The 11,138-nt window shown below is 36.8% G+C and overlaps 1 pseudogene; it reads left to right on the forward strand.

Annotated features, from left to right (window-relative positions):
- Positions 1–514: 514 nt before the first annotated feature.
- LOC113926639 lies at positions 515–1,582 on the forward strand (annotated as a pseudogene).
- Positions 1,583–11,138: the final 9,556 nt, after the last annotated feature.

Consider the following 11,138-nt stretch of genomic DNA (forward strand, 5'->3'; position numbering starts at 1 on the left):
GATACACAAATATATAAAAAATTCTTAAAACTAAACAAGAAAAACAATACATACTGTATGATTCCAAATATATGACATTCTGAAAAGGCAAAAATATGGAGATTACAAAGATCAGTGTTTGCCAGAGGCTGGGGAATGGAGGGTAGAAAAGGCACAGGGGATTTTTAGGGCAGTGAAACTATTCTTTATGATACTACAGTGGTGGATACATGTCATTGTACATTTGTTAAAATCTGAAAATGTACAACTCAAGAGTGAACTCTAGTGTAAACTATGGACTTTGGGTGATAACGATGTATCAATGTAGATTCACCAGTTATAGCAAACACATCATTCTGGTTTGGTATGTTGAGTGTTGAGGAAGCTGTGAATGTGTGGGGGAAAGGGGCATGTGAAAACTCTGTACTTTCTGCTTAATTTTGCTGTGAACCTAAAACTGCTCTAAAAAAATAAAGTCTATTTTTTTAAAGTATAAATTCCTGAGAGTCTCAGCCTCGTCACTGCTGCTCAGAGAATGCCGAGCCCCCATCTGTCCACCACCACCCACTCTAGAATAGAACATCCAGTCCTGGATAGAAATGAGCTGGTACAGAGGGCCAAACTGACTGAGCAGGCTGAGCAATGTGTTTACATGGCAGCCTGCCTGAAGTCTGTAACTAAGCAAAAAGCTGAATTATTCAATGCGGAGAGGAACCTTCTCTCAACTGCTTATAAAAATGTTGTGGGAGCCCATAGGTCATCTTGGAGGGTCATCTCAAGTATTGAGCAAAAGATGGAAGGTGCTGAGAAAAACAGCAGATGGTTTGAGAATACAGAGAGAAAATTGAGACCAAGCTAAAAGATGTCTGCAATGATGTTCGGTCTCTTTTGGGAGTTTTTGATCCTTAGGGCTTCACAGGTGAGCAGTCTTTTATTTGAAAATGAAAGGAGATGACTACTATTACTTGGCCGAGGTTTCTGCTGGTGATGATAAGGAGATTGTGGATCAGTCAAAACAGGCATACCAAGAAGTTTTGAAAGCAGCAAAAAAGGAAATGCAACCAACATATCCTATCAGGTTGGGTCTGGCCCTTAACTTCTCTGTGTTCTATTTTAAGATTCTGAACTCCCTGGAGAAAGCCTGCTCTCTTGCAAAGACAGCTTTTGATAAAACCATTGCTGAACTTGATACATTAAGTGAAGAGTCATACCAAGACAGCACTTTTGTGGTGCCTGGGTGGCTCGTCGGTTAAGCATCTGATGTTGGCTCAGGTCATGATCTTGGGGTCCTGGGCTCCAGCCCTGTATCAGGCTCCCCACTCAGCAGGGAGTCTGCTTGTCCCTCTTCCTCTGCCCCTCCCCCTACTTGTGCTCTCTCTGTCTCTCTCTCAAATAAATAAATAAAAATCTTTAAAAAAAAAAGCACACTAACAATGCAATTACTCGAGACAACCTGACATTGTGGACTTCGGATACCCAAGGAGACGGAGTTGAACTGAAGCAGGAGAAGGAGGGGAAAATTAGCTGGCCTTCCAACTTTTGTCTTCCTCATTCTAAAATTTACACAGCACACCATTTGTCATTCATGCTGTTCCACAAATAGTTTTTTGTTTATGACTTATGACAGATTTATGTTACTTCTATTTGAATTCCTATTCTTCCCATATGGTTTTTATGTTTAATATTAGGGGAGTAGAGTCAGTTAACGTTTAGGGAGTTACCTGTTTTCATCTTGGGGTGGCCAGTATGGGGATGTGGAACTTTTATACTAGTTATAAATGTTTTGCATACTGCATTTGGTACATTGTGGCTTCACAAAGGCCAGTGTTAAAACTGCTTCCATGTCTAAGCAGAGAAAACTGCCTACATACTGGTTTGTCTTGGTGGGGAATAAAAGAAATACCTGGTTCCAGACACAGGTGTAGTTATTGTGGATATTTTAAGTCTGGAGCACTTACAAGGCTGTAGTAGAAATAGGTACCCCGTGGATATTACATGTTGAACCACATGTATCTGTGAATACTCATTCTCAAGGTGCACACCTTTGACTACAATTGCAGAAGTGTTGCTTTCACTGTGACCCAATTTACTCTGGATAAGGGCAGAATAATGGTTCATATTCCATTATTTGTAAAGTTCCCTGCTGTTTGCTTTCATTATTTTTGCAACCCTCATTTTATTTGTATTTAAATGTTTTAGACAACCTAAGAATAAATGTACAAGTAAAAATGAATGCTTGGTATCCATTACTTTATGTATATTAAGCACAACAGCAAAACAAAAATCCCATGGGTTTAACTTTTTGGGGGGTTTGGTTGTTTTTTTGTTTTTGTTTTTGTTTTTTTTGCTTTTGTGATTTTTTTTTTTTTATATTTGCCTAACATGCATGTGGTGTAAAAATAGTTAACAGGGAAATAACCTGAGATGATAACTAGCTTTAATGTCTTATGAAATCTCCATGAACAAGGCAAGCATAATTGTAGAGCACGTATTAAGTTCATATAAGTGGAATAAAGGTTTATGAATGGACTTTTCAACTACGTTCTCTACAGCTTTTCATGTAAATTAGACTTTTGGTTCTGAAAATTCTCTAAAGGAAATTGTACATTTTTAGAAATTTATTCCTTACTCTCTCTTGGCAGCTAATGGGTTTTTACCATGTTTAAATACAAAGTTTATTATAATAACAACAAGGTATAAACTCCTAAGGACAAAGAGAACAGGAAAGGAAACAAAGTTTTGAAAGATGGAAAAAGAATGAAACAAATAGCAACTGACTCAGTAAGTCAGAGAAAGCTGAAGCCCAACTACCTGGAAAGGGAGATACCAGTGAAAAACAAGCACATTTGTTCTACTAAACTCTAGAAAGATTCAGGAATTAGAGGTGACAGGTGACTTTGAAGACTAAAGGGCAAGATGGGGTGAGCACAAGAGGATTGATTTTTGAGTCTGTAATGGGAGTGGTTCAGGGCTCAGATGTCCTCCACCAGCCTACATCCCCTCCCACCAAGACAAAATAAGACATTACTGTAGGTGGAGATTGACTCAGAAAGGCTCCAGTTTGGGGGACACTATGAGAAAGACATGCAATCCAGGATATAGGAAGTCTAAAACAAAAGAAAGTATCCCCAAGATAAAGATGAAGACAGATCTCAAGAAAACTATCACATAGTTGATTTAGAAAGCAGTCAGTTATATTGGATGGGGAAGATGGAGAATTCAGGAGAGATGTTTTTAAGGGAAAAAAGTGGAACTTATCTATTACCTATGAGGTTTGACAATAACAAGAGGAGCTTCATTGCTTAGAAAGAAAGCTTGGGCTGAATAAGCAACATGTACAAAGAAAACTAGGCAAAAATAAACAACATAATAGCTGACTCCAGGAAAAACAGCGAGTTGTTTTGTTAAATGCAACAGATTATTATATGTGGATCAAATTTATACAGCCCTAATAATTAAATATAAAGTTATTTAACCAAAAAACTTAAGGGAATGAAAGTAAGAAAAATTTTAGTCATAAAGTATAAGAAAGCTAAAGCCTTGTATTCCATAGTAAAGATCAATAGCTAATATATAAAATCAATATATTGATAAATTAAATCAATATGATAGGGGTTCCTGGGTGGCTCAGACAGTTAAGTGTCTGCCTTCGGCTCAAGTCATGATCCCAGGGTCCTGGGATAGAGTCCCACATCAGGCTCCTTGCTCAGCGGGGAGCCTGTTTCTTCCTCTCCCTTTGCCCCTCCCCCTGTTCATGCTCTCACTCTCAAATACATAAAATCTTTAAAAAATAAATCAATATGATAAATACCAAAATCAATATAATATCTAAAATTAAAAAATCAAAAATTTACAGGATAGCATGCTATTTGGATAAATAGTTCTCAATACAATTCCTGAAAAAGGAGCTCACAAACATAAAGTACAAAATGAAAACCAAAAAAGTAGCAAAAAGAGTAAAATTGCTTCTAAGGGGCAGAAATTGGGGAGCAAAAGATATTGAAAACAAGGAATGCTCTTTTTCATCATAAATCAGGTAACCATACATCCCATTTTTCTCAGAAATGTCCTGTTTTATTCCTGGTTTCCCAGTGTCCTAACCAGTTAGCAACCCTCTTTCATTTTCTAAAGTGTGTGACAAATTAGATGTTCAGCCTAATTACAAGATTTATAAAATTACTTTACTTCTAAACTATGCACATTTATTACTATCATAAATAAAAATTTAAGTGGGGCTTTGAGTTGAAGTTGAAATAAGTAGCTTTATGTCTTATTTATGCCTCTTAGTACTTGGTGATTAGCAGCTAGTTCCCTAACCTCTCTGTGCCTTCTTTTGTATCACATCTACAAAATAAGGATTATAAAAGTTCCCATCACATAGATTTGTTATAAAGACTGACTAGGCCACTTTGCACAGTGTTTTGCACTTAACTGGTGCTCAGAAAACATAACCTATTATTGTGTTAAATGTCTATGAAATTTGAGTTGATTCAGAATGAATCTATTTTCTCATGGTGGATTTTCATCTATGCTTTTAATGTTATAATTGAAAATTAGTGAAAAGTTTAAAGTCACATTCCTTTTTCTTATATCAATGGAACATACTGAATAGTCTCTCTGCATGACTGTTTGAAGAAAAGGCCAAATTTGGAACTTTTAATTACAAAGCAAGGAGCCAATAAAACTACAGCCATTTAGTTCATCCAGATGTTTTTTTAAATCTTCAGATCATAATTAGAAAAACAAATGTTGCTTGTTTTCAGATCATAATTTTCCCTATATATTTGTCTATTAATCTTCATTTATTACTTGGGAGCACTTTTTGGACAAATAACTGTGTATAATAATCACAGACTGCTAGCTATTTTGGAAGTCTGGCTGACTTTTCACATTCTATGGGATCCTGGGAATACAGCACTGTAAGGGATCTACAATCTATGGGTTAATCAGACATGTAAACAGTCTCAAGAAAATGCATCTAAATGTCTTAGGCAATGTTCCCAACATTGTTTCATAAGATTCCTATCAAGAGTTAGCACTTTTTTATAGGTCAAATGAGGTTTAAATAGGTCATTTTTGTAGTGTTGGTTAGAGGACTTTTATAACATCACCCAATATCCTTATGGTTATTTCAATAAATTTCTTAATTTAAAGATAATGTTTAATTAAACCGTTCCTGTGCTTTAAACCTTACATTCTAATTTTTTATGTTCCAGTTTCCCAAATTTTATTTATTTGAAGTCTCACTTCCCCATAGTCTTTTGCAGGACTCCAATTTATATGAATATCCCTTCCTTCAACTCAACCACCATTTTAACAGTTGGGGATTTTTTTTTTTTTTTTGGTTGTATAATAGATTCTTTCACAAACTTTTTCCAGTTTTATTGAAGCATAACTTACAAATAAAGTTGCAATATAACTGAAGTGTACAACGTGATGATTTGATATATGTATACATTAGGAAGCAATTTTCACAATCAAGTTAATTAACACGTGCACCACTTCACAGTTACCTTTTTTTTTGGCACAAATTCTTTTTCTTTCTTTTTTTTAATATTTGTTTATTTATCTGAGAGACAGACAGAGAGAGAGAGAGAGAGAGAGAGAGAGAGAGAGAGCACAGGGTGGGGAAGGGCAAAGGGAGAGGGAAAGAGAAACTTCAGTAGCCAACACAGGGCTTGATCTCATGACACTGAGATCACAACCTGAGCAGAAACCAAGAACTGGATGCTTAACAGACTGCACCAGCCAGGTGCCCCTTGGTACAAATACTTAAGATCTACTCTCTCTTAGACTATTTCACTTATACAAAACAGTATATTAAATACAGTCACTGTACTATCCATTGGATCCTCAGGACTTATTCATCTTGTAACTGCAAGCTTGTGCCCTTTTACCAACCTCTCCCCATTTCCCCCACCCTTTATAGCCCCTGGCAACCCCCATTCTATCCCGTTTCTACAAGTTTGACTTTTTTTTTAGGCTCCACATATAGGTGACACCATGCAATATTTATCTTTGGTTTATTTCACTTAGCATATAATGCCCTTCAGATTCAACCATGTCACAAATGGCAATGTTCTTTTTAGAGGCTGAATAATAACCTACTACGATACATACACATAACGCTGACAATTTTTTTTACTCTGACTTCAGTCTTTCTTTAAAAGTCTTATATGTACAAGAGGTCTCACAAAATTTTAATCTAATGTCAGTGGCCTTGTGTTCATAGCATAATCATAAAATAATGCAACTTTAATTTTGAACAAGCATTCAAAAACTTAATACAGATGAAAGTTATGTTCTTTAGTCACATTGGGATTCAGTCCCTGTTCAGTACTGCTGCCAGTTTTAGTACTATACAACCTATAATATATTCTTTTGTGTAGTGACAGTAATAATGAATTTTCTTTCTCAGAAGATGAAATTTATTTTGCAAATCAGTAGTTATTTGTCACCAAATCTAGCACCAAAGCAAACGAGTAAGTAGAGTAGTATTCAGACTGTTTTATAGTTTAAATAGCTTTGCATATAATTCCTGAAAAAGGAGCTCCTCAAATTTTTAAATGTAGTAAGTTTAAGTCTACTGTTTTTGACACTGTTGTAGTCCTTACTTATTTTTATATATCATTTTAGGATTGTTTGTTTGGTTTTACTCTCATATCTCCCCCCTACACTTCTCAGTATGATGTAAAATGAAGACACATGATGGGCACTCAACCAATGTCTATAATATTGAAACTTCTCTGTCCTTCTTTCTGTAGGAGGCAACCAGCAATCAGAAAGAGACATAATAAAAACCACCTGGGCAACTCCAACCAACTCAGAGCCCCCAGTTTGAAATTAGTGGTTTCATTTCCATCAAAAAAAAAAATTCTTTTTTGTTTGTTTCTTTCTTCCATTTTTAGAAGCAAAGACACCCATTCAAATACCGGGTAGAAAAAAAATTCTAGACTGGTCTGGGTTTCCAGTTCCAGAAAACTAAGATAGAGCTGCTGCAATATTATGCCCAGATTCTCTTGGCTTTACCTCCTGTACAAATAAATCCATCCACTGCTGTGCTTGGCAAGGTGACAAAAACAGCTGCAGGGGAGGCAAAACCTCTCCTGGCACAGGTTCTGGACCATTTTCCTTCGTTAAGGACTCTCACCTTTTATTCTAGCATGTGGGCCCTCCTCAGCTGACAGGACAAAGCAAGGCAGCAATGGGTGGAAGGAGAGTCAAGCTCACTGACCCTTGATTGAGCTCGGGTTCTAGCTGTCTCCAACTGCTGTAAGATGCTAACCTTTTCCACTTTTGCCCCAGAGATTCCTGTGGGAATGGCAGAGTTCCTGGGCCACCGTCCTACAGATGGGAAGAGATGTTACAGGCTCAAATAACTCAGAGATGGGAGGGAGGAAGAGAAGGGAAAGAGAAGAAAAGGAGGTCCAGGAAAATGAAAGGAAAAAGAATCAAATAAAAGAGGCTATAAGGACAGATCTGAGAAGATAAGATAACCAGAAATTAGGTGTGTGGTTTTTTTTTAATTGGGAAAATGTCTGACAATTCAGGTGAATTCTGCCAGTCACAGGAGGATTTTTCCAACCATCTTTTATCCTCAGCTACTCTCAAGGTAATGTGTCCACACCTGTGCCTCGGTTAGGGCTTACGAGCACAGACTTTGGAGCCAGATTTCTCTAGATCTACTACTTCCTAGATGTATGACAATTATTTAACACTTTTGTTTATAAGTATCCTCCTCTGTAAAATGGGATGATTACAGTGTCTACCATATAGGATTACTGCGAAAATTAAATAGGTTAATGTACATAATACAAGAATTTTCTCTAGTATATGAAATATAGTGCACACTCAATTTTCCTTGTTTATTTTGACAGTACCAATGAATAGCTTCTGACAATTAAGTCACTTGGTGGAGGTGACCTGACTCACCAGGCATATTCATTTATTTGTAAGTGTTCATTTATAAATATTGCTCACACTTCTCCTATCTTAAAATACCTAGGTTTGCCTCTTTATCTCAACCTATCAAAACCTACCATTCTTTAAGCACCTATCAGTTTCACAAATACTTATTCCAACCTCCACCATGAAACCATTTCTGATCTCACCTGTGAACTCTTACAACATCTAACATCTATAAATTTGACACTTAGTGGTTCACATACCAGCATAATCTACACAGTATCTTTTGCAAAGCAGTGATAGCTGGCTAGTAACAGTTACTGATTAGCTTCTTGTAGCCTGCCTTGTATTAGGAAGGGGAAAAAGAGAATGGTCAAAGAATATATGTAGCAACTCCATGCCAAAGTATTTATGTCTTTGTCCAGTGCAAATTATGCAGGTCTCCAGTGCTGAAAGACCCTCCTTTTTTTGAGAATCTCTTGAAGGTGAAGTCTCTGAATGGTGGTGGGAAAAGGAATAAGTGATCTGGCACAAATTGCCAAGAGAGGCAGAAATATCCAGAATAACTCCACTGTATCCTCAGTCTGTAATTGTCACTGTTAAAATATGTCACCAAATGGGCTTGGAAGTCAGACAGAGCAGGGATCCTTCCTTGGCCTTCGATTTACTAGCTGTGCAATTCTGGAAAATTTATGAAGCTATATGAGGTTCACTTTCCTCATCTGTAAAGTTAGGGTAAAAATGTCTTCTTCACAAGATAGCTGTGGCACTGAAAGAACTTACTATTGTGCCTGGTCAAGTATGCATTCTATAAATGTCATTTCCTTTCCTCTTTCCAAGAATCAGTCAAGGCAGAAAACACCAAACCATTCTTGAACCAAGTCATTTAAACTACTCTATAGGTAGTTTTTCACATTGTGTTTTTGTAAATTCAAAAGAGCCGCAAAAGTCACATTAGTCATGGCTGTGACTAAATTAGATACTATTCTGAAGGATCACGGTCCCGGGAGCATATTATCTCAGGAGGCAGAATTAAAAATCACACCCACAATAGGTTGGAGGAATAAAAGGAATACGTCACAAATAACTTTATTTTCTCTTTCTAAGCTGTTGTAGCTTGTTTGCTTACTTGCTTTTTAATTGTTTGCCAGGTCTTCAATGAGTGCGGTCCATTTTCACCTCTTCCTTTTTGCTGTAAGTTTATCTTAAGTATAATGGAAGGGAAATAAAGAATTTAAAGCTCTAAAACATATTTTTTAACGGGAAGTTCTTTCTGAGCTGGAATTTACTTCTCATGTCACTTACAGCAAGAGACTTAGGAACTACGGGAACAGAAGAAACGCTTACAGTATTAATGTTTACTGTGGAAATAGTATTCATTATAACTTTCTGTCAGAAAGCTAATACTTTATCGTCCAAAATGAAGGTGGTATATATGTGGTCTTTTCCATCTGTAGATGGACAAAGTTAATACTTGTGGTCAAACTCAGAGAAAACTGCGATTATTAAAACTTTACTAGTGCAAGACATGTGCAAGTCAGTGCATGTCCAGCATGGCCCTGGAATCAGATAGACAGGTACGAACCCTATAGCCAGGGTGGTCAGTGTGAGCAGAACAAAACACTGAGTTAAATGGCTGAGACTGTGACCAAGAACAGGTCCCTTAGAAGGTAACTGTGATCTATGCTTATGGGGTATGTACCTAAAAAACAGACAAACTTGACAGTGGAAGGGAATGAAAAGGGCCCTATCAACATAATACATAAATGTGTAGATACAGAGAAAAATGAAAGACACACAGTAAACGTGGGCCAGAAACAAGAGTGGCCACCACAAGTGCTACAGGAACAGAAAAGATTCAGAGAAGTGTTGGCCGTAAAAGAAGAGTACTTTCACTCACCCATTCATTCATTCGTTCATTCATTCAACAAATATGTATTGAGAACCAACCATGTGTTAGGTAAATAAGGTTACAAAGATGAAAAGACAATCCTTGCCTATAGTGAGGAGAAAAACACCTCTAGTGTGGATTAGAAAGAAGGAACCCTAGTCTGCCTAGGCTAATATTGTATTTTTACAGAAACAAGATGTCTAAGGAGTTTTATTGGAAGACAAAAGAGAGGTGGACTCTAGTAAGAAGGAACAATATGTTCAAAGTTTCAAAAAAGTAATCGATTTGAGAACTTAAGTTGGTACACAATAGCTAGAATATGATATTCAAAGGAAGCTATAGTAGATAATAAGGCTAGACTGAAACACAAGGGTTGTATACAATCTGAAGATCCTTGAAGGCCAAGCAGAGAAGTTTAGGTTTTATTCTATAGGTATTGAGGAACAATTAAAATTTTCAAGCAGAAGAGAAATAAGAAGAGATTTTTATGGTAGAAATGTCATTCTGGTAGAAGTGGACATAAAGAAGGACAAGAAGGCCAGCAAAGAGGTTATAACAATAGTAGAGGGATGTTAGGTATAGGGATGTTAAGAGTTGAACCCAATAAAAAGTAGAGGGATGAGAATGAAAAGGACAGATTTTAGGTAACAGAATTGATAGTGTATATGTGTAAAGGAGAGTGAAGGATCTACAAAGAAGTCCATATTTTAGGCAAGGCAAAGGCAACATTAGCCTAGGCAGACTAGGGTTCCCTAGGGCAAGGAAGAGCTGGGGCTGTTCACCAAAGTAGGAAATACTGGAGAAAAAGCAGGTTTTGGGAAAGACAGCGTACAAGCTTAATTTTCAATACAGTATATTTACACACTTTTTTGACAACCAAGTGGAAAGGGCTTATAATTAGATCTATGTACTGTACATATACTACTTCTAAACTTCATAATAACCCTCTGTGGCAGGTATTATTATCTCCATGTTACAAATGACAAAACAAGAATCCCAGAAGTGAAATAACCAATATTGCAGAGCTAGTATATGAGTGCAAGGCTTGAGTGCAAGTCACCCTAATTCCTAACCCTCTCCATGCTCTTTCAAATGCTATCAACATAGAATACCTGTAGTTAGGTAAGCATTTCTATATGAGTAGTGTAATAAATTTGTTTATACTTTAACTGTATATTTTAGGGTTTTTTTCTGAATAACTGCTTTGATTCTAAAAACCACAGTCAATGACATCTGTCTCAGGCACTGCTGTAAAAATGTATAAGCCCAAGTGAATGCTAATGAACAAGAAGTCAAGAAATGTTACCCTGGCCACAGGGTACAGAATGTTACACAGGTGACTCTAGACATGGAGGAACATGGA

Source organism: Zalophus californianus, chromosome 4 (assembly GCF_009762305.2).
Source record: "Zalophus californianus isolate mZalCal1 chromosome 4, mZalCal1.pri.v2, whole genome shotgun sequence".
In the NCBI taxonomy this organism is placed as follows: Eukaryota; Metazoa; Chordata; class Mammalia; order Carnivora; family Otariidae; genus Zalophus; species Zalophus californianus.